The 22,847-nt window shown below is 40.9% G+C and overlaps 1 protein-coding gene across 6 annotated transcripts in view; it reads left to right on the forward strand.

Annotated features, from left to right (window-relative positions):
- Nucleotides 1-551: 551 nt before the first annotated feature.
- Nucleotides 552-22,847, forward strand: part of LOC119890333 (beta-2 adrenergic receptor-like) — a 29,027-nt gene continuing 6,731 nt past the window's right edge. For 3 of the 6 annotated variants that reach the window (XM_038701554.1, XM_038701557.1, XM_038701558.1), the window contains exon 1: nt 553-982. The gene's annotated coding sequence lies outside the window, so the exon portion shown is untranslated. Of the gene's footprint in view, nt 983-6,117; nt 6,184-22,847 lie in introns of all 6 variants that reach the window. The other 3 variants (XM_038701552.1, XM_038701553.1, XM_038701556.1) reach the window with 2 other exon arrangements.

Raw genomic sequence — 22,847 nt, forward strand, 5'->3', positions numbered from 1 at the left:
CAGGGGTCTCACTTGAGTGCTGTAGTCTCTGCTCCCTGGGGGCAAAAAGAGGACATGGGACATGACCTGTGTACCAGGCATGATCAAAGCCATGCACACAGCCAAGGCCATCGAGGGCAAAACCGGACAAACGCCCAAGAGAGAATGGATGCTTTTACCCCCTCTCATACTGTAATAGGGTCACTTCTCATTAGTACAATGTAGTATCTCTCTCTGGGTCTATTTCCATCTCTGTCTCTCTTATTCATTGTCTTTTTTTTCTTTTTTTCCCCCAGCATACGAGGCATAGAAACCCAGAACTAAAGAACACTGTCAGCAATTGAACACCTGTAAGGTATAGAGCGTGAAGGTTTACAGCAAAGAAAAGAAACGGATGCTACAATACACTTGAAGACAACAGCCTATGAGTGAAGTAAAGAGTTTAGTGAATATAACAAAGCAGGGACTGACAGCAAGAGTTCAACAGCTTTCAAAGCTGTCAGATACAGAGCTTGAGAGATGTTTAAAGTGGTAAGGACCAAGGTGGGGAAGATGAGTGGGGTGGGGTAGGCACGTCAGAAGGTGAACGTGGAAGGAAAGAAAGAGTCAAATGCTGCTGTGGACTTTATCTTGAAGCTCTAGGGGGATAGAGTTTGTGCATGTGATAAGGACTGCAAGCTGTGTCGAGGGTGAGGGGAGGAGAGGGGAGGGGGAAACAGTGATGTAGGGACTGGAGGTCGCTCCACAGAACGAGAGAGAGGCGGAGGAGGGAGAGGGGAGCGGCTGAATCACAGGGACAGAGAGCTAGAGTGTGTGAGAGGCTTTGTACTTAATGTGTGCTTCTCAGGAGAATGAATGATGAGGACTACAGCTACACTTTCTTCTTCACTGGAGGATTTTTAACGGGATTTTACTTCAGTCAGTGCTTTAATACCGGATTGTTTTCCTGTTATCAACCTCTGTCGGCACAACTGCTCTGTGATCCAACATAGTGGAAATGTTGGTAAGTATCTGTTTTCTTGTTTTTGTTTTGGTGGCGAGACGGTATACCACACAACAAGATAAAATTTATTTATTTGTTTGTTTGTCTTTTAAAAGAAGGCCAAAGTTCTGTTTGGGTGTTGATTGAAAATGGATGTATCAGGCTGCACACACAGGAGCATTTGCATATGAATAAGTTGTTTGCTTAGAATGCTTAACTTTTAGTGCTCTTGAATTATATCAATTTACAATAATATATAGACATTTTGAAAACTGACCAGTGTTCATCATCAGAGTAAAATGTTATTGCATTAAGTTGGCTGTTTTTTTCTTTTTCAATTTTTCCAGGTGTGTTAAACAAACTGAATGAACTATAAGGTGACTCTCAGTGACCAAAGTATTTAACTAAGTGACAATTAATGAGCAATGCTTTCCCAACGAACACATTTATATACCAAAGAGATCCCTGGGAATGTAACAGGAAAATGTTATTTGTAATCACACTCTTACATATTAAATCATTCGAAATGTATTTTTTTATTTGTTGTTGCCTGATGCACATATGCATTGGATGGGTCATGCCTGCATACATGTGGACACACAGACACACTTAATTCTGTGCTGAATTTGAATTGCACTTTTCTCTGCAACAGTTGCAGTTACAATTGTTTTGCAATTCCATACATCAAGAACGACTGTTTAGAAAGAAGTGATTTGAGAAAACACTTCAGCATCATCAAACTGCTTCCATTAAAAGAAATCTCAACCTTTGCATATGTGAGAATTAAAATGTCAGGTGGGTTCCTGTTTGATTGTTCAGGCATGAAGCTGCTGTTGTTGTTTAGTAAAGTGAAGTGGGTGTGACATCCACTAGCAGTATGTAATTTAGACTGGTGGTCATTGACAGGATGGAGAGAACACAAGTGCAGAAACACAAACACACATGCATTAAGTTTCAGGAATCAAATCAACTGTAACCTTATAAATTTGGCAATGCTTTAAATTACAGCTCTAAGTTACTGTGTAATTATTTAGTGCATGCAGGGTATCAATAAAATATGCATTAAGTAGTTATATGCAAGTTCAAGGGAAAAATGCAGGTTATGAAGGTTATGAAATAATGCGTTGATAATCTCTGACTACCTATTTAATAAATACAGGGTAAAATAGTAATATTACTCGATAACAAGGCAGGAACACAGTAGTAACAGTCTTGATAATGAAATGAAATATTATAAATAAATAAATACATTTATATTATAGTTTATTTTAAAATTATGATGTATTTACAAAAAATGACTTTGGGAAATTACAATGTAAAACTTTTTTATTGTGTACTTATCATAAATATAGTGTTAGTGGTAATGTAAAGATTTTTGTTGTTACTGGGGAACAATAATAATGTTGTGCGGGAAGAAAGGAAATTCTGGGATGTTAAATACTGTTCAATTGCCCCTTTTAACTGTAATTATAATGTAGTTACAGGGTATATTCATGTTTTTATAATGTTTTTTGCATTTTTTTTAAGTATGCCACATGCTGTTTAACTCATTTTATGATACAGTTGTGGTGAAAGGTATATGTCAAGTCTGCTGGTACCCTGTTTGTACATAATTATTCAATATCGACTTTGTAATTAAAAAAGCACTTACAGAGTAAATTCATTGTAAATTTGTTATCCTCTTGTTTCTTGTATGTCTCCACATGTACCTAAGTACAAAAATACTCCCACAACTGTAAGCGAGGCACTAATAGAGGGAAATATAAAACAACAATAACAAGAAGGTAACACTGGTTATGTGTTGCTCGTGCACTTCTCTGACAAATACAAGACAAACAAACACAGACAGGATGACAGGCCAAGATGTGAAGCCGTCTTTCTGTTCATGTGCTGTGGCAGTCGGCCTCAGGCGGGTCTGAGCCAGTCTGTCCATTATTACTGCACATGACCCTTCTGTGCATCGGGCGACCTGGCCTCAGAGCACTGACCAAGCCCCCACAGTCTTCCTACATATGCCTGACCTGTCACTCAGGGACACAGCCCTGTCAAAGAAAATTCACTGCTCGCATGAGCAACAACGTAAACTTAAATGCAGCTATTCCAGCACAATGATCCTCAGAGAACGACTAAATGTAGGCATCAGTAAAAGCCCCCTGTTTGGTTTCTGAACAGGTTTATTGGGGCAAATGAGATCAAATATGGTTAATGAACACTTGTTTGATGGTAGTATGCAGCTATAATGCTAGCATGGCTAAAGACTTCATGGTCTATCGGTGGGTCCACCAGCCAGACTAAAATACCCAACAACTATGTGATGGTTTGTCATGAAATGTTATACCGATATCCATGGTCCCAAGTGGATGAATCCTAATGACTTTGGGGACCCCATAACTTTTCTTGTAGCACCACTATTAGACTGACATTTGGAATTCAGAGTGAAATATCTTGAAAAATATTGCATGGATTGCCATATAAATATTGAGGGTCCCTAGAGGATACATTCTAATTATTTTGATAATCCCCTGACTTTTCCTCTAGCACCACCATCAGGTCAAAGTTTTCACTTATTCGGTAAGATTGGCTCAAAATATTAAACAAACATTCATGGTGACCAGATGATGCACTCTAATGATTGTGGTGATCCACTGATATTTCCTAGGATGGAAGGCTTTGAATTCTGGCACATTCATGGTGACCAGATGAATTGTAAAACCCTTTCTCCTCTACCTGTTTTATCTAGCACAATAATCAAGTCAAAATGTCTTTTCATCCAATCAGTCTAATAGCAAATGTTGGCATGCTAAAAAAATAAATATGGTGAAAATGGTAAACATTATACCTGCTAAGCATCAACAAGCTCACATTATCATTGTGAGCATGTTAGTGTCCTGACGTTAGCATTTAGCTCAAGTACAACCTCACAGAGCGACAGCTTTAGACTCTTTACCGTGTTCTGTTTTATTTAGCGGTGGTTTCAAACTCACTCCCCTTAACATACTTAATAAATGGATAAGAGGTTGATTGCATTTTCCTACACAGTCACGAACTCCCCACCAGTGAGACAGTATTTGACTTAAATACCCTGCTTTCATAATAAAATAATGAAGATTATGTTGTCAGCCAATGAGAATCTAGTAATGTGACTGCTGTCACACACATTTCTTCTCTTTAAACACCAACCTCCACCCAAGCTGTTACTCTGTATTCATGTGAAACGAAGAGGTGTCTCAATTTAAATCTTTGCTCTGTAAAGTAACTGTGTCTCCCACCCCATTTTCTTGTATATAAACATTTGTCATCTCCAAACTTATTTGAGGGCAACCAATAATGTGCAAAAAATATTCAAACAAAGAAAATAGTGCATTTCTTGGGACTGTTTTCAGCTGTGGATTAATCCACATTTGGTGCACTCTGACAGAACTGAGACGGTGTGTGGGGAACTGACTTGAAACAAACTACAGTGCTCATGGTCATAATGAAGTAACATGTCACCCAGTGCAATGTTGTACCTCATTAATGTGTTTTAATAGTTTGGGGACACAAGTCCCAGTGCAAGTATATACAGTAATACATTGTTGGTTTCAGTCTTTTTTATGTTGAAAATAACAAAAATAGAGAGAGAGACAAAAAACATCCATTGGTTTCTGTTCCCCTGTTGGCTTCTGATAATACTAAGCATAAAAATCGTAAGTGGTATCCAAATCGATAAATAATCTTTAATTTGGTTCACTCCAACCCGAGGGTACCTCTGAAATGAAGACACGAGTTGGTATCAATTAAGGTTCTTTAAAACCCTTAGTGCCCAAATTCTGCAATTCATCAAAATCCATAATCATCCAAAATCCTCTTTCTCAGAATCATACCTCAGTCAAATCTCAACACACAGTCAAAATACACATATGTTTTGATTGAGTGTGACTTGCAATTTCTATCGTAAATAAAACTGCTCCAATCGTAGATAAAAGATGCTCCTCAGAGCTCCAGTACTTGACTGAGAATCATTCAGTATCAAAGTAATCCAATGAGACTTCTCCCTATACCAGCTTTTAGAAATTGCTATGGACAGAAATCTTTCTTTAATTTGCTCACTAGAGCCTGGAATGATACTCCACAGCACATCAGATCTATAACATCAATAAGACTATTTAAACAAACTTTTGCTCGCCATCTGATGGACAGGTATATCTGTGAACACGGAGATAGCTTTATGACCTCCACATCGTAGTTTGTGTGCTTGTTGCTGTGTGTTTGTTATTGTATGGTCTTGGAGTTTTGTTGTGTTTGAGGTATTCATGTTCTGCAGAACAGGAACCTGCTGAAAATCAGTTCTATACTGAGTCAGGCCCGATTGCTCTTAATCTTTTCCTGTTTAAATAAATAAATAAAATAAAATAAATAAAAGAGTTGTCTGTACATCCATGGGTAAAGTGCTAACAGGAACTGCTAATAGCTAATTTGGCATGCTTTAAATGGTGCCATTTTGCAACAAATGTTTAAAAAAATGGGGCTCAAGCTATAGCCCACTGCTAACTAACTGAGCTAACTCCACGGGCACATTATATTTCATGTTTACTCTCAAAGCATTATGGTCACTATAGTTCCAAAACTTAGCATGATTGTCCCTCAAATCAAAGTAAGACAAAGCATAGTAATAAGCGGGAAAATCCATTAATATTAATATTTCATGTAGCACTATCAATATTTTTGAGATTAGAGAAGATGGTGGGTTTTGGGGCTGCAGTTGTCTCAATTTCATCTGAGGGTAAATCCCTGCCTGCTCTTTATAATCCAGAACTGACCTGTAACTGTACCTTGAGGTAGCAAGTTGTGGCGAAAATAGGAACACAGTTTACAAAAGCCAAACACACACACATGCGCGCGTGCAAACACACACACACACACACACACACAATGTTAAACCATCATTCAGCCTTATTTTGTTGTTCAAGAAATACCAACATATGGATGTACTACATGTGTAGTAATTTAATTAAATTTTCTGAGAGAGGTATCTCTCTCATTTCTGCTCATTGTGAAGATGTTGCGATTGTATGTCTATAACAATAGAACTGTGTGTGTGTGTGTGTGTGTGTGTGTGTGTGTGTGTGTGTGTGTGTGTGTGCGCGTGCATGTGCGCGTGCTGTCTTTGCTGTCAGCTGCCTGTCTCACTACGCCTGAGGTCTTGCCACAGGGAAGACTTCCGCTTGTCATCTTCACTCAAGGTAAAGGCAAAAAGCCCTTTAATGAGGTTCATCCTCCATCCTCCCAAAAACACAATTTCTTTTGTTTTACCACCTGTGCCATCATTGCTTTGTTATGGCATGAAATAATTGTCTAAAGCTGTTAGAATAACAATTTGCAAGCAAGTAGTGTTAATTGTGTATAATTTAGACATTTGTTTCCCCATTTACACTGCACTCATAGTTGTCTTACAGTTTTTTCAGTTGCTAACCTGCACTGGTCAAAACTGAAGTCACATTGTCAAAACGCTTTACACAGTCACCGAAACAGAAGTGTATGTGGACCAAACTGAAAATCATTTTTTATTGCTTTCACACAAAATGCATTCAATGGCCACTTTCTCCAAAATCTATGAACTCTCTTCTCTTTACTACTTCACCACCTGCAAAACAATATATATCTGCAGCACATTTTACAAATGCTAAGACACTGTGTCCAAAACTGTTTAAAACACATTCAAAACAGAATGATTGCAAATATCTTGCATTTTTGCAGTAACTGGACAGATAAATACAGAGTAGGAAATGTGCTTATATTTTACAGTTTTTCTCAGTCATCAATTACAGGTTGTGGTCATTGTGTTTCAGGTACCAGTTTTACTGTGAACTTTTTTTTTCACAAGTAAATTACTGAATGCAGTGATATAGAAAAAAATAAAGGATATTGAAGCAAATTTCTGCATTTCTGGTTCATTCTTCTTAAATATACTATAGTACAGTCAATAAAGTGAAAATTTGATGTCTTACAGTTTTTCTCAGTCTCTTTGGTACATTTCTAGAATCATCCTTAACATTTGCAAAACTATTTTTATTGGTAAACCATGGCTAAAGTTTGGATGACAATGATTGAAAATGAACAATGCTGCACTTTTTCTGTATGGCATGTATCAATTTCAACAGTACAGAGTTATACATTGCAAGGGATTGGACAGGATTCACAGTTACGCTTTGACTATATGTACTGTAATATGTTGACAGAGCATGTTATTGTGATACAGAAAAGAAGAAGATGAGACTATTTTACAGCACTGCATAGAATGACAGCTTCAGTTTTGACCGATGCATCTTAGCAATTGGAAAAAAACTGTAATTGTATCTATGCAGCTGGATGATTCATGGATAATATAATCCACATAAAAAGCTGAAGCAGAGCCAAAGAATAAACTATTGACGTCAAAATATCTCGCCTTTCGCTCCCACCCACCTTCAAGCACTTGCTTTTAAATCTTGGCCTTGATCGCTTTGAGAGATGAAAATTTGGCATTGTTGCTGCAGCTGAGTGTTACGTCAAAGGTGTGAAGTGAATACCATGGCGCAGCGAGAAGCACAGAAGCAGATGGATTTTCCCACAATCTGACTTTCACCAACCAGAACAACAGAGAACAATTCTGCAAAACCCACAACTGCATTTAATTGAAGCATAAATGTTTAATGAATCTGTATGGTTAATGTATGGTTAAAGATTGAAAACAAAAGCTACCATAAAGATCTTTGACATTGTTTTAAAAAGCCAGTATTAATTGGTTTGAGACAGAGCAACCAACAAAAAAGCCAAATACTTTCTTAACCACAATGCTCTTTTTGTGGTCTATTTACATTGTTTTATCAGCTTAATAATAATTTTTAAAACAATGATAAAAAAAATGTGCTTATGAACTTGATTTTGAACTGACAACAGGTTTCAGAAGTCCACTATGTATTTCTGCTTAGGGTCTCAGAGACCCCAGCTGTAAAACATGGTTAAACAGTGGATTTTCATATGTTCTACACATCTGTGATTGGTGTTACAGTTATTTATATATTTTTTATTATATTATATTTTATTTATGCAGCATTACCCCTCCCAGATCCTAAATTGGTGTATTAAAATTAAGAGATGAGTTAGATGTCTCTAGGGTCTGATTAGGCCCAAATATATGCCACCTTCATCAAATGTGCAAACCCACTATGTGGCAAAGGGAAGGATAATCACATCAAAATACATATTGGGTTTATTGTAAGGTCAGAAGAAAAGGGAAAAAAATTGATATTGCAATCACTGTGAGATTATTTTTACACATACAGCATACATACGTTAGCAACACAATACAAGGTTATAGGGAGCCTCAGCTGTGCCTTTAGTTAAGCATGCTTGAGCAGGATGTTTACTACATTGTCTGTACATGGAGGTCATTGCCTATTGAATACAGACTACAGAAAAACATACTCCATTGCTGTCCTCCCTGAATGCTAGTATGATGACCAAGTACATACCAAGCCAACAGGCTACAAAAATAGTATCAATCAGGCAATCAGGCAGTCATCTGACACAGCCTGCCTGCTTAAGCTACATTCTCACCTGAGGCATAAATGCAACCAACTGGGACCCATACTGTGTGGTCATTTCAAGGCCATTGACTGATAAAAGTGGGCAAGCTGGATGCAGAAACACTGGGACCAGAGGGTCCTCTGGGAAGTTGAGCAATACGGTACCATGTGTAACAGAAACAGTTACACTGGGGTAATGGACACAGACATGGGTTTCCTATAAATTACGCTTAAATAATTTGCAACAGCAAATACATTTTGTAGGACGCGCAATGCAGTCCGATGACATTTTCTAGATAATGTTCACTGACAACGTTTTTCATTAGTTTTCCACCAAAATATTCAATCTTGCTATACAATCGCCGATCGTATTGATGATAGGATTTTATTACTTTTTAAACTCTATTCAGTTGACACTGTTCTCGAAACTCTAATCACAAATCCACAGCTTCTCACCCAATTCCCCAAACAACCTATTTTTAGGTCAAAATTAAGCTTTCCACTCAAACCATTTAATTTTGCTGAAAAACAAACTTTGCCCTCAGACATAACACGCAAGCACTTAAAACACATACACTGCAACACAGTTTACACACTGGTAAAATAAATTCAAAACAATACTACAAAAACTGGTTACTAGTAATGGTGTTTGTGGTTCTCCCCTCAAAAACCTTTTCACATGATGAACACAACAAAAGACAACAAATGTACATTTGCACATCTTTGGTCTGGGGTAGGCCAGAAAATCTCGTTTACATCATAGGCTATATTAGCCCTAGCCAGGCAGCAGGGGGAAAATCTTCTTGCATGCCTGATCCACCCCTGGCATGCATCAACTGAAACGTATAGGCAGACTTCTTCCATGGCCTGGAGGAGGTGAACACAGATGTAAGGTTCTCGTTCATACACTTTCCACCGCCATGCTGAAAAAATCTCCTCTATCGGGTTTAGAAAGGGAGAGTATGTAGGCAGAAAGATGTTGGAAAACCTTGGGTGACTGGGACTAGAGCAACGCGATGGAAGCTTACGTTATCCCAAACAACAACGGAGTGACGCTGCTCTGGTTGTGCTGGCTCCCTCTGGTCAATCTGGAACACACGCTCTCTTAGACCATCAAGGAAACCAAGGAGAAGCATAGTGTTATAGAGTCCAAGAATGGCACCGTGGTGAAGTATCTCTCGTTGGCTGATGGCCATGCACATTGTGATGTTCCGTCCTCGCTGGCCAGGGACACTCACAATAGCCCGATGGCCAATTATGTTCCTCCCACTTCTCTTTCTTTTTGTCAAGTTAAATTCAGCCTCATCAACAAAAATAATATCATGGAGAAAAGGTTGGCCTTCAATCGCAAAGATTCTCTGCAAAACACATGAAACACAGTAGAGTTAATGACTACCCTGAAAAACAGTTCAAGAGGGCACAAAAGGAAGACCACCATATATGTACTTTGTGCTACAGTATAAACTGCTGTACTGCTATACTGTGGGGTAATATCTCATACAATATAAAAACTCATACTTCAACATAGGGCTGACACCCAATAGTCGAAGGTTCGATGCTTCGATGGGCAGAGCCTGATTCGACTGTCAATCTCACAGTCAAAGCTCCGCAGTGAAACAAGGATCATGCCATTTTGGCGATATGAGGGTGCTCAACGTCTGATTTTACATAGAACTACCAGTTTTCTCCCAATTAGTTAATATACAGCCTATTATAATATACATTTCAATGTTTAATGCTGTAAATATACATGTAAAAAGAATAAAACTTCCAATAAATGTTTTTAAAGTGTGTGAATAAATCCAAAATTGTAACCCTAACCCTGGGTCGTCAGTGTGCATGTGTAGGCATAGCGTGTGTGTGGTGGTGGAAGAGGAACACTTGCCGAAGAGACTAAGACCCGGCTTCACGGTGTTGTGAAGAATAATTTATTGTTTTTAAATACCGGCTGCTTGAAATAGACCCGTGAGGAACTGCGACGTGCACGTAGTTGTCGGCAGCTGTAATGCACGTTAAACTCCGGTGAATGACAGGCGAGAGAGAGAAAGGGTCTTCAAAAAGCCTCAGTTTAGCTGGAAATTTACAGTGTAAGTTGAATGAATAGAGACTGCCGCTCTGCAGCTTCTCAAGATTAAAGCGGAGCTACTGTGTGTAAACCAGTTGGACGTCTCTGTGTCCTACAAAAACAGAAGAACTGATTACTGTAACACATTATTTTTACAAAATGGAAGCATACAGACACTCTGTTCATATGTGAGGCAATTTGATGCATTTGTTTTTTACAGTATTATTACCTATAGTGCACCAGCTACAGTACATGTATGTGTTGTAACAACAAAGAATAAAGCACTCAAACTGCTGTAGAGAGTAGTTTGAAACACCTGTTTTCCTCCCTGAAGGTTCTTACGATCGAGGCAACGGTGAAGCGACTCAAGTTTGGCTGTACTCATTGCCCAGCCTCCCTCATAGTCATACCATGGACACTGACATGGTCAACCAGAGTGGCACGAATTTCATCTCAGACCGCTTGTCTCCTTGCCTTTGCCCTTCCCCTACCCTGTCCTCCTTCTCTTCCTCGTCCTCTTTCTCCTCCTCCTCTCTGGTGTCCTACATCTCTTCCTTCAGATTTCTCTGGATCCATAGTTCCAAAACTAAATGAACTGACTCGGCCCTTTTATCTATCTATTGAAGCTTCTGATTGGTGTGTTATCAATTATGTCCCTTTGTGTTTCCAACTGGGTAGTTGTGTGCTAATTGAGCTCAACCTGTGCTGACTTGAGTGAATAATATTGAATGGTAGTGCTTTCTCAATGATCACATGGTGTAGGCAATCAGAAATGAAGGGGTTTGTGTGTAGTTTAGGGAAATAGTTTTTTGCAATTGAGAAAAACTGTAAAAAAACAAACAAACTGTAAAGTGATCGAGCCCAGTGGTCATCATCTTCAAGAAGAATGGTTCTCTCCGCATCTGCATTGATTTCAGGAATCTCAATTGCATCTCAGAGTTTGACGCCTACCCCATGCCAAGAATAGATGACTTGCTGGAGAAAATTGGAGCTGCAAAGTACATTAGCACCCTTAATCTTTGTAAGGGTTACTAGCAGGTGCCCCTGGAGGAGTTGTGCTGGCCATAACACCAGCTGGACTTTTTACTGTGATGCCATTTCAATTGCACGGATCACCATCCACCTTCCAGAGGTTGATGGACGAGTCCATCAGGGTTGTGACTAATGTAGCGCAGCTTACCTCGATGACGTGGTGATCTTCAGCAACACATGGGAGGAGCATGTCCAACACCTGTCACAGGTACTGGAAAGGATCAAGAAAGCGGGGTTGACGCTTAACCCTTCCAAATGCAGGGGACGTGGTATCTGGGTAGTAAGGACCAGAGGAACCCAGTAACATGGTCAGACGACCTTTCAACCGCCTTGAGCACATTGAAAGCCTACCTGTGCTCTTCCCATGTCCTCAAGAGTCAAGACGTCACCAGAAGATTTCTGGTACAAATGGATGCATTCGCAGTCGGCCTTAGAGCAGTTTTAGCCCAAGGAGACTCTGAAGAGGAACATCCCATTCTGTACCTGAGCCAAAAACTGCAGCCACGTGAGACTTGGTAATCTACTGTGGAAAAAGAGGGCTTGGCCATTAAGTGGGCACTGGCAAGTCTACGTTACTACCTGCTTGGACAGGAGTTTGATCTGGAAACTCTCACTTGGAGATCCATTCATGAACCTCACTATGATTTTCTCTACCGTTTTAGAAGCGCGATCAAGGCTGCACATAAACATACATCATATACACTTATTATGTGTTGAGGTGCATTGCAGGTTCACTCTGTTGTTTGTCTGAATGACAAAAAGCCATCCCTTTGACTAGATGAAGCCAGCAATGTTAGAGTCTGAAAATGGCTTTAGTAATTATTTTTGCTCACTTTGTAATAATAATAATAATAATCTTTATTTGTAGAGCACTTTTCAAAAACATGTTACAAAGTACAAAGTGTAAAGACAATAATACCCAAAAGACAATAATACAAAACCAATACAAGATAAAAGCATGAAAACATTGAAAAGACTAAAATACACGTTTAAGATAAATATAAAATTAGTAAAATAGAATAAAATAAAAGGGATAAAATAAAGTCAAATAAGATCGGGAAAGGCTCTCCTATAAAAGTATGTTTAAGAAGGGACTTAAAAGACCTGATTTCCTCAGGCAGGCTGTCCCAGAGCCTCGGGGCCCTGACAGCAAACGCTCTGTCCCCTTTAGTTTTCAGTCGAGACTCTGGAACAGACAACAGACCTCTGCCCGAGGATCTCAAGGTACGTGCTGGTGTGTATGGGACTAAAAGTTCAGAAATATAACAAGGCGACAGGCCATGAAGAGCTTTAAAAGTGATCAATAGAATGTCCTTGGTGTCCTTAAAAGTTAACATAGTTCGAATTTTTGCTGTTGATAAAGTTAATAAAGATAAGTTGATAAAAACATGATTGAACAAGCTTTGTGGTGTGCTGCTCGAAATTTAAATTACTATCAAACCAAACACCAAGGTTCTTTGCCACAGGCTTAATGTGATTTACTAGGGAATCAGCAGATGGGACCCAATGACCAGGATTTCTGTTTTTTCTGAGTTCAGCTGGAGGAAATTATTTGACATCCATTTTTTAACTTTACAAAGGCAGTTGTTAAGTGAACTCAGCATTCCAGGGTCTGTGGATCTGACGGGCAAGTATATTTGTGTGTCATCAGCATAAATATGAAAAGAAATGCCATGTTTATGGATAATATGTCCAAGGGGAAGCAGATACAAGGAAAACAAAATGGGTCCTAGGACCGACCCCTGAGGCACACCATATTTAACTGGACAGAACGAAGAGTCATAGTTGTTTACAGACACGCAAAACTTCCTATTTGACAGGTAGGATGAAAACCATTCTAGACAGAGATTCCCACCCAGTGCCTCAGTCTGTCTAAAATGATGTTGTGATCAATGGTGTCAAAAGCAGCGCTAAGGTCCAGGAGTACCAGGACTGAGCACATGCCTTCATCAGCAGACATTAAAAGGTCATTGGTGACTTTAAGCAGGGCAGTCTCAGTACTGTGGTACTTCCTGAAACCAGATTGAAACTTTTCAAATATTTTGTTATTTTCCAGTACAGTGAGCAGCTGTTTGGACACAATTCTTTCTAGAATCTTTGCAATAAAAGGCAGTTTTGAAATTGGTCTAAAATTTTGTGGGAGGGAGGGATCTAAATCAGGTTACTTTAAAAGTGGATTCACGCAAGCCGTTTTAAAATAATCAGGGACACAACCAGTAGATAGGGAGCTGTTGAAAACAGAGATCAAATGGGGCCCAACAGAATCTATTACTTTCAGTAAAAACTTTGTAGGTATTACATCAAGTGCGCTGGAGGACACTCTCATTTGTGATACTGTTTTTAAAAGCTCAGACAAGTCGATGGGATAAAACTGGTTAAAACCCTGTTGTTGCTGGTGAGGAACCTCTGAGTAAGAGGCCGCGGGGGTAATAGAGGCTCTGATTGACACCACCTTGTTGGTAAAATAAGATAAAAACAATTCACAGTCATCATTATTTCCAGCTGAGGCACAAGGAGGGGTTGGGTTTACCAGCTGATCCACAGTCACAGAAACCTGGGATTGTGTTTATGTGTAGTAATGAGTTCAGAAAAATAGTGTGTTCTCGCTGTGTTCTCCTTAACCATGTTATTGTAGTTAATTAATAAATCCTTCAGACTGAGGTAATGGACTTGGAGACTGGATTTTTTCCATCTGCGCTCTGCTTTCCTGCATTCCCTTTTTAGGCTGCGAATGCTGTCATTTATCCAGGGTTGCTTACTAGCTTTAGACGTAGGCCTAACCTTTAGAGGAGCAGTAATATTTAGTGACGACAAGCAGATACGATTGAAGTGATCGACCAGATTGTTGGTGTTGGAATCAGACAGGTGTTGGCTTTGGCTCTGAAAGAATGCGCAAAACTTGGAAACACTTTTTTCATTAAAGATGCGAGAACACACGGAGCTTGGTGAGGCGGCATGAGTAACAGGCGAATCGCAGCTAAAAACAATACATCTGTGGTCAGATATGGTCATGTCCACTAATTCCACAGAGGAAATGCTGACACCCAGGGTAAAAACCAAGTCCAGTGTATGACCACGGTTATGTGTTTGCCCTTTGACATGTTGTTTGAAGTTAAGAGAAGTGGCCATATTTAAAAAGTCAGTTGCATTAACATTGGTGGGGTCATCAACATGAATATTAAAATCGCCACAAAGAACAATTCTGTCATAATTTAAAACCAGAGTAGATAAAAATTCAGGAAGTTCTGATAAAAATCCTCCAGGCGGTTTTGGGGGGCGATAAATTATAACAAATATGATAGGTTGCAGCCCTCCAACTTTAAGAGTGAGAACTTCAAAGGAGTTAAATTCATCACAGCATACTTGATGACATTTAAAATTTTTCCTATACACGCTCACTAGCCCACCACCACGACCACTGACCCTTGGTTGACTAAAACAATCATATTGAACCAGACACAGCTCAGCTAGCTGGCTACAGTCATTCATCTGCAACCAGGATTCAGTTAAAAACATAAAATCTAGATTTGCAGACAAGATAAAATCATTTAAGATAAAAGTCTTACTTGAAAGTGATCTCACATTGAAGAAAGCCATTTTAAATGAGTTTGTTCTGGGTGCTGGAGTTAGTGCAGTTGTCCTAATCCTTAAGAGATTGCTATTATTTCTGTGTGGGATGTGCACATTTCGGTTTACTGGTCTATGCATAATGATGACAGGAATAGAAGTCTTTGGAACAGCGCTGGGAGCAGACGGCTTTACATGCCAGCAGGTGGAGACAGTTGTTTGTGGCAGTGAGGCAGAGATCTGTTCAGTGACTGGTGGTGTGTCCAGGTGTGCTGCATGAATTATTAGTCATTCACGTAAGTCATGTGTGGACCGCACCACAAGCTGTATGTGAGCAGCTAACATTTCTGAGCCCCGTTTGTTTGGGTGAAGTCCGCCTGTCTTAAAAAGAGACATTCTTTGCCAGAAAATATTAAAATGATCCACATAACACACACGGTGAGCCCTGCAGGCGGACTGGAGCCAGTCGTGGAGGCCAAGGAGTCTACTGAAGTGGCCAGCACCGCGACCAACTGTGGGAATGAGACCAGAGATAAAAACGGACTTTCCACACTGCTTTAAAAAGTTAAAAAGACGGTTAAAATCTGATTTTGTCAGCTCAGACTGCTGAAGAGCTGTGTCATTTGTTCCCACATGGACTATCACCATTGTGATGGAGGACGGGAGCAATGGCATTAGGTCCTGGAGTTTTTTTTAAATGTCAGCCGTGGTGGCACCGGGGAAGCAGTGAGTGGTAGCGTTAAAGAAACGGATGTTTCTGGTTATGGAGTCAGCAATTATTAGTGTGGCCGGTGCAGGGTAGAGACGGCCTCCGGAGCGTCTGATCACAGCCTCCTTCAGGATCCTACTTCGGGAAGTGGAGGTTTTTGACCAGGATGACGGCCACCAATCAGGCCCAGCAGCAGACCGGCGGCCCAGCGCGGGAGATGTAGCCAGTGAAGGAGATGCAACAGTGTCGGCAGGCACTGTCCGCCGAAAGAGATCCGTATCAGGGAGACTCGAAGCCGCAGGTGCATCCGCTGGATGTACCGGAGTGTCGTCAGACAGGGCTGCATAGCGGTTGGAGAGGCCGATGTGCGGAGGAGAGGCAGCCCCATCCGAGCCTCTCTTGCAGCCACGGACCACCACTTCAGCCCAGGTTGACTGATGCTTCAGAGTTGAGCAGGAGGAAAGCCTGGGAAGGGTAGTGGGGTCCCATAACATGGTGTCCTGGAAGAGAAACAATCTGTTTGGCTTGTACTGAAGCCACATCCATAAAGCCAGTCAGCAGGGAATCTTTCTCTTTGAGTTCCTCTGAAAATTGTCGGATGTCTTCCATAAGGTCAGTAATCTTTTTGTTCGCTTTCTTAAGGAGTGTGCAGTCCTCAGGGGGCAGAGTTATCTCGGCTAGCATAGCCGCCGGAGCTTTGTTGTGGTCAGTAGCGTTGATAGCGTTTTTACGGTCATCTAGTTTAATCCATCCAAAATCCATGTCGGATGACTAAAATCCTTGACCCACATAAAACTTAAGTTGAAAAACTTAAGTTAAATAAAAACGATATAAAAAATGTAACGAAAAAGTGTGGATTAAAACTGGATAAGAGTCCAGTTTAAGACGGCGCTTCCGACAGGTAGCTACAGACGCCAACGCATGCACAGAGTGCATATTACGTGCAGATTACTTTGTACCCATATGTTTACACTTTGAAAAATATTCAACTTGAACGAATTAATTTCAACTTTATTTATTATATTTTATTACCTTTTAATTTTCATTGCTGCAAACAAATATGTTCAAAAAATATGAAAGTTTTGTCAAGTTATAGTAGTATCCTATTATATTTATATGTGTTCTATTAGATAGAGATCATGCATTTGGCTGTGTGTGTGTATATCTGCTGATCTCCAAGGGCATAGAAAAACGCAGAAAGGGAATTGATAATGAGAAGATCTTTCTTTTCTCCCACTACCAGAGAACAGACTCATGAACGACTCTCCAAACGCTCAAATATTTCTGGACCCGATCAGCCTAATATTTTTTGTGCAAATTTATGACTGTATTTCGTGGTTGTGTTACGCAAGTTAACTTGAGTCCTGACACCCCCTGTACCGGGGGCAGCATGCAATTTTCGCGCAAAATCCAAATGAGAAATTCATGTCTGAAACTAGTATTGCATCACCCTATCCATGCTACACAACTCTGTGTAGCATTTTTATCCACACCAAACACACATCAAACACACATCAAACACGAAGCATCAAAATGAGCTTATATCACAACATAAATTGCTCTGTGAGCACTGTACGTGGATGTAGTTATAAGCATCCAGTTATCTCTAATCACAACGTATCCTTATGTTCAACCACTCAAACCAAAGCTAATCCCTGAGATCAGATGTATAGCTCACATCACTCAAATCATCAAAATTATAGACTAATTAGCTGGATCAAAGTAACAACAAAGAAACTAATATACCTATACCATTACAACCGCTGACTTACTTTTACCATATTCAGTTGCATTATAATATATTCGATGATGGTTTTGATGGTTTATTGCATTAGAAATATAGCTTTTTTGCCAGGCGAGGATGAAAATATCATATTTTTCTTTATTGCGTATCCATTTAGTTTGTAATGGTAAAATAAATGTTAATTTACAATGGATTTATATTCCATAGCTTCTGACCTTTCAAATGAGACCATTATGCATCTAGGCCAAATGTTTGGCCTAGATGCATCTTCCTGATTCATTTTAGGTATGTTATTTTAGACGTTTTTTCCTGGACAAAGGTGGCAGTTACCAACAGGGTTTCACATGGGACACAAACAGCTGTCTCCTGGGTAAAAGTCCTTTGTTGGTTTGACCCATCCATCAACCCTGACCTTGTCCCTATGTGACTTTGTTGCACTTTATATTATGTCACCTGAAATTTTTTCTCGCATGTGAAATGACATGCTGTATGTACACAATATAAGTCAGTGGGACTAAAAGGTGTGAAATGACACAAAAAAAGCACTGCAATAACATGCAAAATGAATTAAGACATGTGTGTCACTCATACACCATTTGGTGATACCAGGCTTGGCAGAGATCTGCACTCTACTGAGCCACTCTTCGAGTTAGTACAGAATTTGACTAGTACAAAATTCAATTAAATAGGGCCTTTGACCCTCTAAGTAAAGTTGTTTTGCCCATTCTTGCCTTTTCTCTGTGGTAGCTAGTCTAAGTAACATTACATAAACCATACAAAGCCTGGCTCCAAAAGGGCACAAAGAGAACACAAACAGCGTCAGATGATGACGCAACAGAGCTTTGAAAGTAAACCCTACCCTACCATGTGCTGATCGTTTGTGTGACACACTAAAAGTAGAGAGAGGAGAAAGTGTCCAGGGATTTCGCCAGAAATACAAGCACAGGTGTCATTTACACTGGGGACGCTGAGGACATGTCCCCATCACTTTCTGAAATGGCTGATCACTTTTTGAAAGCATTTGTTAAAAATGTTCTGAAAAATGGTTTGCACCAAAGGATTTTAACTAACAAATGAAAATACTGAATAATCCTGGCGCACAATAAGAGCAAATGAAATACAATAATTACAATACAATAATTCATTACATTCTGTTATATTTTTTATTTATGTTTTGTCACCTGCCAGCGTTTTGTTTCCCTTCAGAATCAGCTTTATTGCTGAATTTGAATTTGACTCTGGATTGGACAATGCACATGATGTGCTTACTTATACAATAATACAATAACACAATAATACAGTAATAAAATCAAGAATCAAGAACAGACTGGATGATGGCTGTGTAGAAGTGGATCAGCAGCTCTTTAGGCAGGTTGAGCTTCCTGAGCTGGCGCAGGAAGTACATCCTCTGCTGGGCCTTCTTGATGATGGAGTCCGTGTTGGGCTCCTACTTTAGGTCCTGGGGTATGGTGGATCCCAGAAACCTGAAGGATTCCACAGCAGACACAGGGCTGAGTTGGTGATGGTGGACAGAGTGTGGAGGCTCCTCCTGAAGTCCACGATCATCTCCACAGTTTTGAGCATGTTAAGCTCTAGGTTGTTCTGGCTGCACCAGAGAGCCAGCTGATCTTTATATAAATACAGAAATACAAGGGGAGAGGGATGAAGGGGTGAAGAATGGAGGGATGAAGGGGGTTGTTTAGGCTTTGGTGGCCGGAGCGGCTAGGAACCTGGGGCTGAGACTCACAGTGAGGGCTCGTCTTGATAAGCGGCTTGCTTATGAAGCCCCCTGTGGTTCCTGTTGAAGAAAAAGATAAGATGATTACTTGGCATAATTATGGATTTTTAGCGTGCATGTCTTGGTGGGAGGAAACCAGAGCACCCGGGGGAAACCCACGCAAACACGGGGAAAACATGCAAACTCCGCACAGAAAGGCCTGGGCTGAGCGAGGTCTAAACCCAGAACCTTCTTGCTGTGAGGCCACAGTGCTCATTAACAAGACAAGATCTCTGACGTAATTGCTGACGTAACCTGCACTCTGCGCATGCGTTGGCGTCTGTAGCCACCTGTCGGAAGCTCCGTCTTGAACCGGACTCTTATCCAGTTTTAATCCACTTTTTTCGTTACATTTTTTATATCCTTTTATTTAACTTAACTTTATTTAAGTTTTACGTGGGTTAAGGATTTTAGTCATCCGACATGGATCTTAAGATAGATGACCGTAAAAACGCTATCAACGCTACTGATCGCAACAAAGCTCCGGTGACTATGCAAGCCGAGATAACTCTGACCCTTGAGGACTGCTCACTCCTTAAGAAAGCGAACAAGAAGATTGCTGACCTTATGGAAGACATCCGACGACATTCAGAGGAACTCAAAGAGAAAGATTCCCTGCTGACTGGCTTTATGGATGTAGCTTCAGTACAAGCCAAACAGATTGTTTCTCTTAGCGCAACCGCTAACATCCAGGACACCGTGTTTTGGGACCCCTCTAGTCTTCCCAGGCTTTCATCCTGCTCGACTCCGAAGCATCAGTCAACCTGGGCGGAAGTGGTGGTCCGTGGCTTTAAGAGAGGCTCGGATGGGGCTGCCTCTCCTCCGGACATCGGCCTCTCCAACCGCTATGCAGCCTTGTCTAACGACACTCCGGTCCATCCAGCGGATGCACCTGCGGCTTCGAGTCTCCCTGATACGGATCTCTTTCGGCGCATAGTGCCTGCCGATACTGTTGCATCTCCTCCACCGGCTACATCTCCTGCACTGGGCCGCCGGTCTGCCGCCGGACTTGATCGGCGGCCGTCATCCCGGTCAAAAACCTCCGCTTCCCGACGTAGGATCCTGAAGGAGGCTGTGCTCAGACGGTCCGGAGGCCGTCTCTACCCTGCACCGTCGGGTAGCCCTTCTGTCAGGTCTGTTACTGCTACTCCAACACAACACTCAACAGCTCACACACTCCATCCTCAGTCCGCACGCAGTGTTGAAGCAGATTCTGCTCAGTCCTGCTCTGGATCCCAACAACCAGCATCTCCTCGTCCTCTTTTCTCCCCAACCACACTAATAATTGGTGACTCCATAACCAGAAACCTCCGTTTCTTTAACGCTACCACTCGCTGCTTCCCCGGTGCCACCACGGCTGACATTTTAAAAAAACTCCAGGACCTAATGCCGTCGCTCCCGTCCTCCATCACAAGAGTGATAGTCCATGTCGGAACAAATGACACAGCTCTTCGGCAGTCTGAGCTGACAAAATTAGATTTTAACCGTCTTCTTAACTTTTTAAAGCAGTGTGGAAAGTCCGTTTTTATCTCTGGTCCCATTCCCACAGTCGGTCGCGGTGCTAGCCGCTTCAGTAGACTCCTTGGCCTCCACGACTGGCTCCAGTCCGCCTGCAGGGCTCACCGTGTGTTTTATGTGGATAATTTTAATATTTTCTGGCAAAGAATGTCTCTTTTTAAGACAGACGGACTTCACCCAAACAAACGGGGCTCAGAAATGTTAGCTGCGCACATACAGCATGTGGTGCGGTCCACACATGACTTACGTGAATGACAGCACACCTGGACACACCACCGCTCACTGAACAGATCTCTGCCTCACTGCCACAAACAACTGTCTCCACCTGCTGGCATGTAAAGCCGTCTGCTCCCAGCGCTGTTCCACAGACTTCTATTCCTGTCATCATCACGCATAGACCAGTAAACCGAAATGTGCACATCCCACACAGAAATAATAGTAATGTCTTAAGGATTAGGACAACTGCACCAACTCCAGCACCCAGAACAAACTCATTTAAAATGGCTCTCTTCAATGTGAGATCACTTTCAAGTAAGACTTTTATCTTAAATGATTTTATCTTGTCTGCAAATCTAGATTTTATGTTTTTAACTGAATCCTGGTTGCAAATGAATGACTATAGCCAGCTAGCTGAACTGTGTCCGCCTCAATATGATTGCTTTAGTCAACCGAGGGTCAGTGGTCGTGGTGGTGGGCTAGTGAGCGTGTATAGGAAAAATTTTAAATGTCATCAAGTACGCTGTGATGAATTTAGCTCCTTTGAAGTTCTCACTCTTAAAGTTGGAGGGCTGCAACCTATCATATTTGTTATAATTTATCGCCCCCCAAAACCGCCTGGAGGATTTTTATCAGAACTTCCTGAATTTTTATCTACTCTGGTTTTAAATTATGACAGAATTGTTCTTTGTGGCGATTTTAATATTCATGTTGATGACCCCACCAATGTTAATGCAACTGACTTTTTAAATATGGCCACTTCTTTTAACTTCAAACAACATGTCAAAGGGCAAACACATAACCGTGGTCATACACTGGACTTGGTTTTTACCCTGGGTGTCAGCATTTCCTCTGTGGAATTAGTGGACATGACCATATCTGACCACAGATGTATTGTTTTTAGCTGCGATTCGCCTGTTACTCATGCCGCCTCACCAAGCTCCGTGTGTTGTCGCATCTTTAATGAACAAAGTGTTTCAAAGTTTTGCGCAGTCTTTCAGAGCCAAAGCCAACACCTGTCTGATTCCAACACCAACAATCTGGTTGATCACTTCAATCATATCTGCTTGTCGTCACTAAATATTACTGCTCCTCTAAAGGTTAGGCCTACGTCTAAAGCTAGTAAGCAACCCTGGATAAATGACAGCATTCGCAGCCTAAAAAGGGAATGCAGGAAAGCAGAGCGCAGATGGAAAAAATCCAATCTCCAAGTCCATTACCTCAGTCTGAAGGATTTATTAATTAACTACAATAAAATGGTTAAGGATGCGAGAACACACTATTTTTCTGAACTCATTACTACACATAAACACAATCCCAGGTTTCTGTTTAAGACTGTGGATCAGCTGGTAAACCCAACCCCTCCTTGTGCCTCAGCTGGAAGTAATGATGACTGTGAATTGTTTTTTCTTATTTTACCAATAAGGTGGTGTCAATCAGAGCCTCTATTACCCCCGTGGCCTCTTACTCAGAGGTTCCTCACCAGCAACAACAGAGTTTTAACCAGTTTTATCCCATCGACTTGTCTGAGCTTTTAAAAACAATATCACAAATGAGAGTGTCCTCCAGCCCACTTGATATAATACCTACAAAATTTTTACTAAAAGTAATATTTCTGTTGGGCCCCATTTGATCTCTGTTTTCAACAGCTCCCTATCTACTGGTTGTGTCCCTGATTATTTTAAAACGGCTTGCGTGAACCCACTTTTAA

The sequence above is a fragment of the Micropterus salmoides genome, unplaced genomic scaffold (assembly GCF_014851395.1).
Source record: "Micropterus salmoides isolate LMB-PRFRI ecotype aquatic unplaced genomic scaffold, ASM1485139v1 Ms_hic_scaffold_6, whole genome shotgun sequence".
Lineage (NCBI taxonomy): Eukaryota > Metazoa > Chordata > Actinopteri > Centrarchiformes > Centrarchidae > Micropterus > Micropterus salmoides.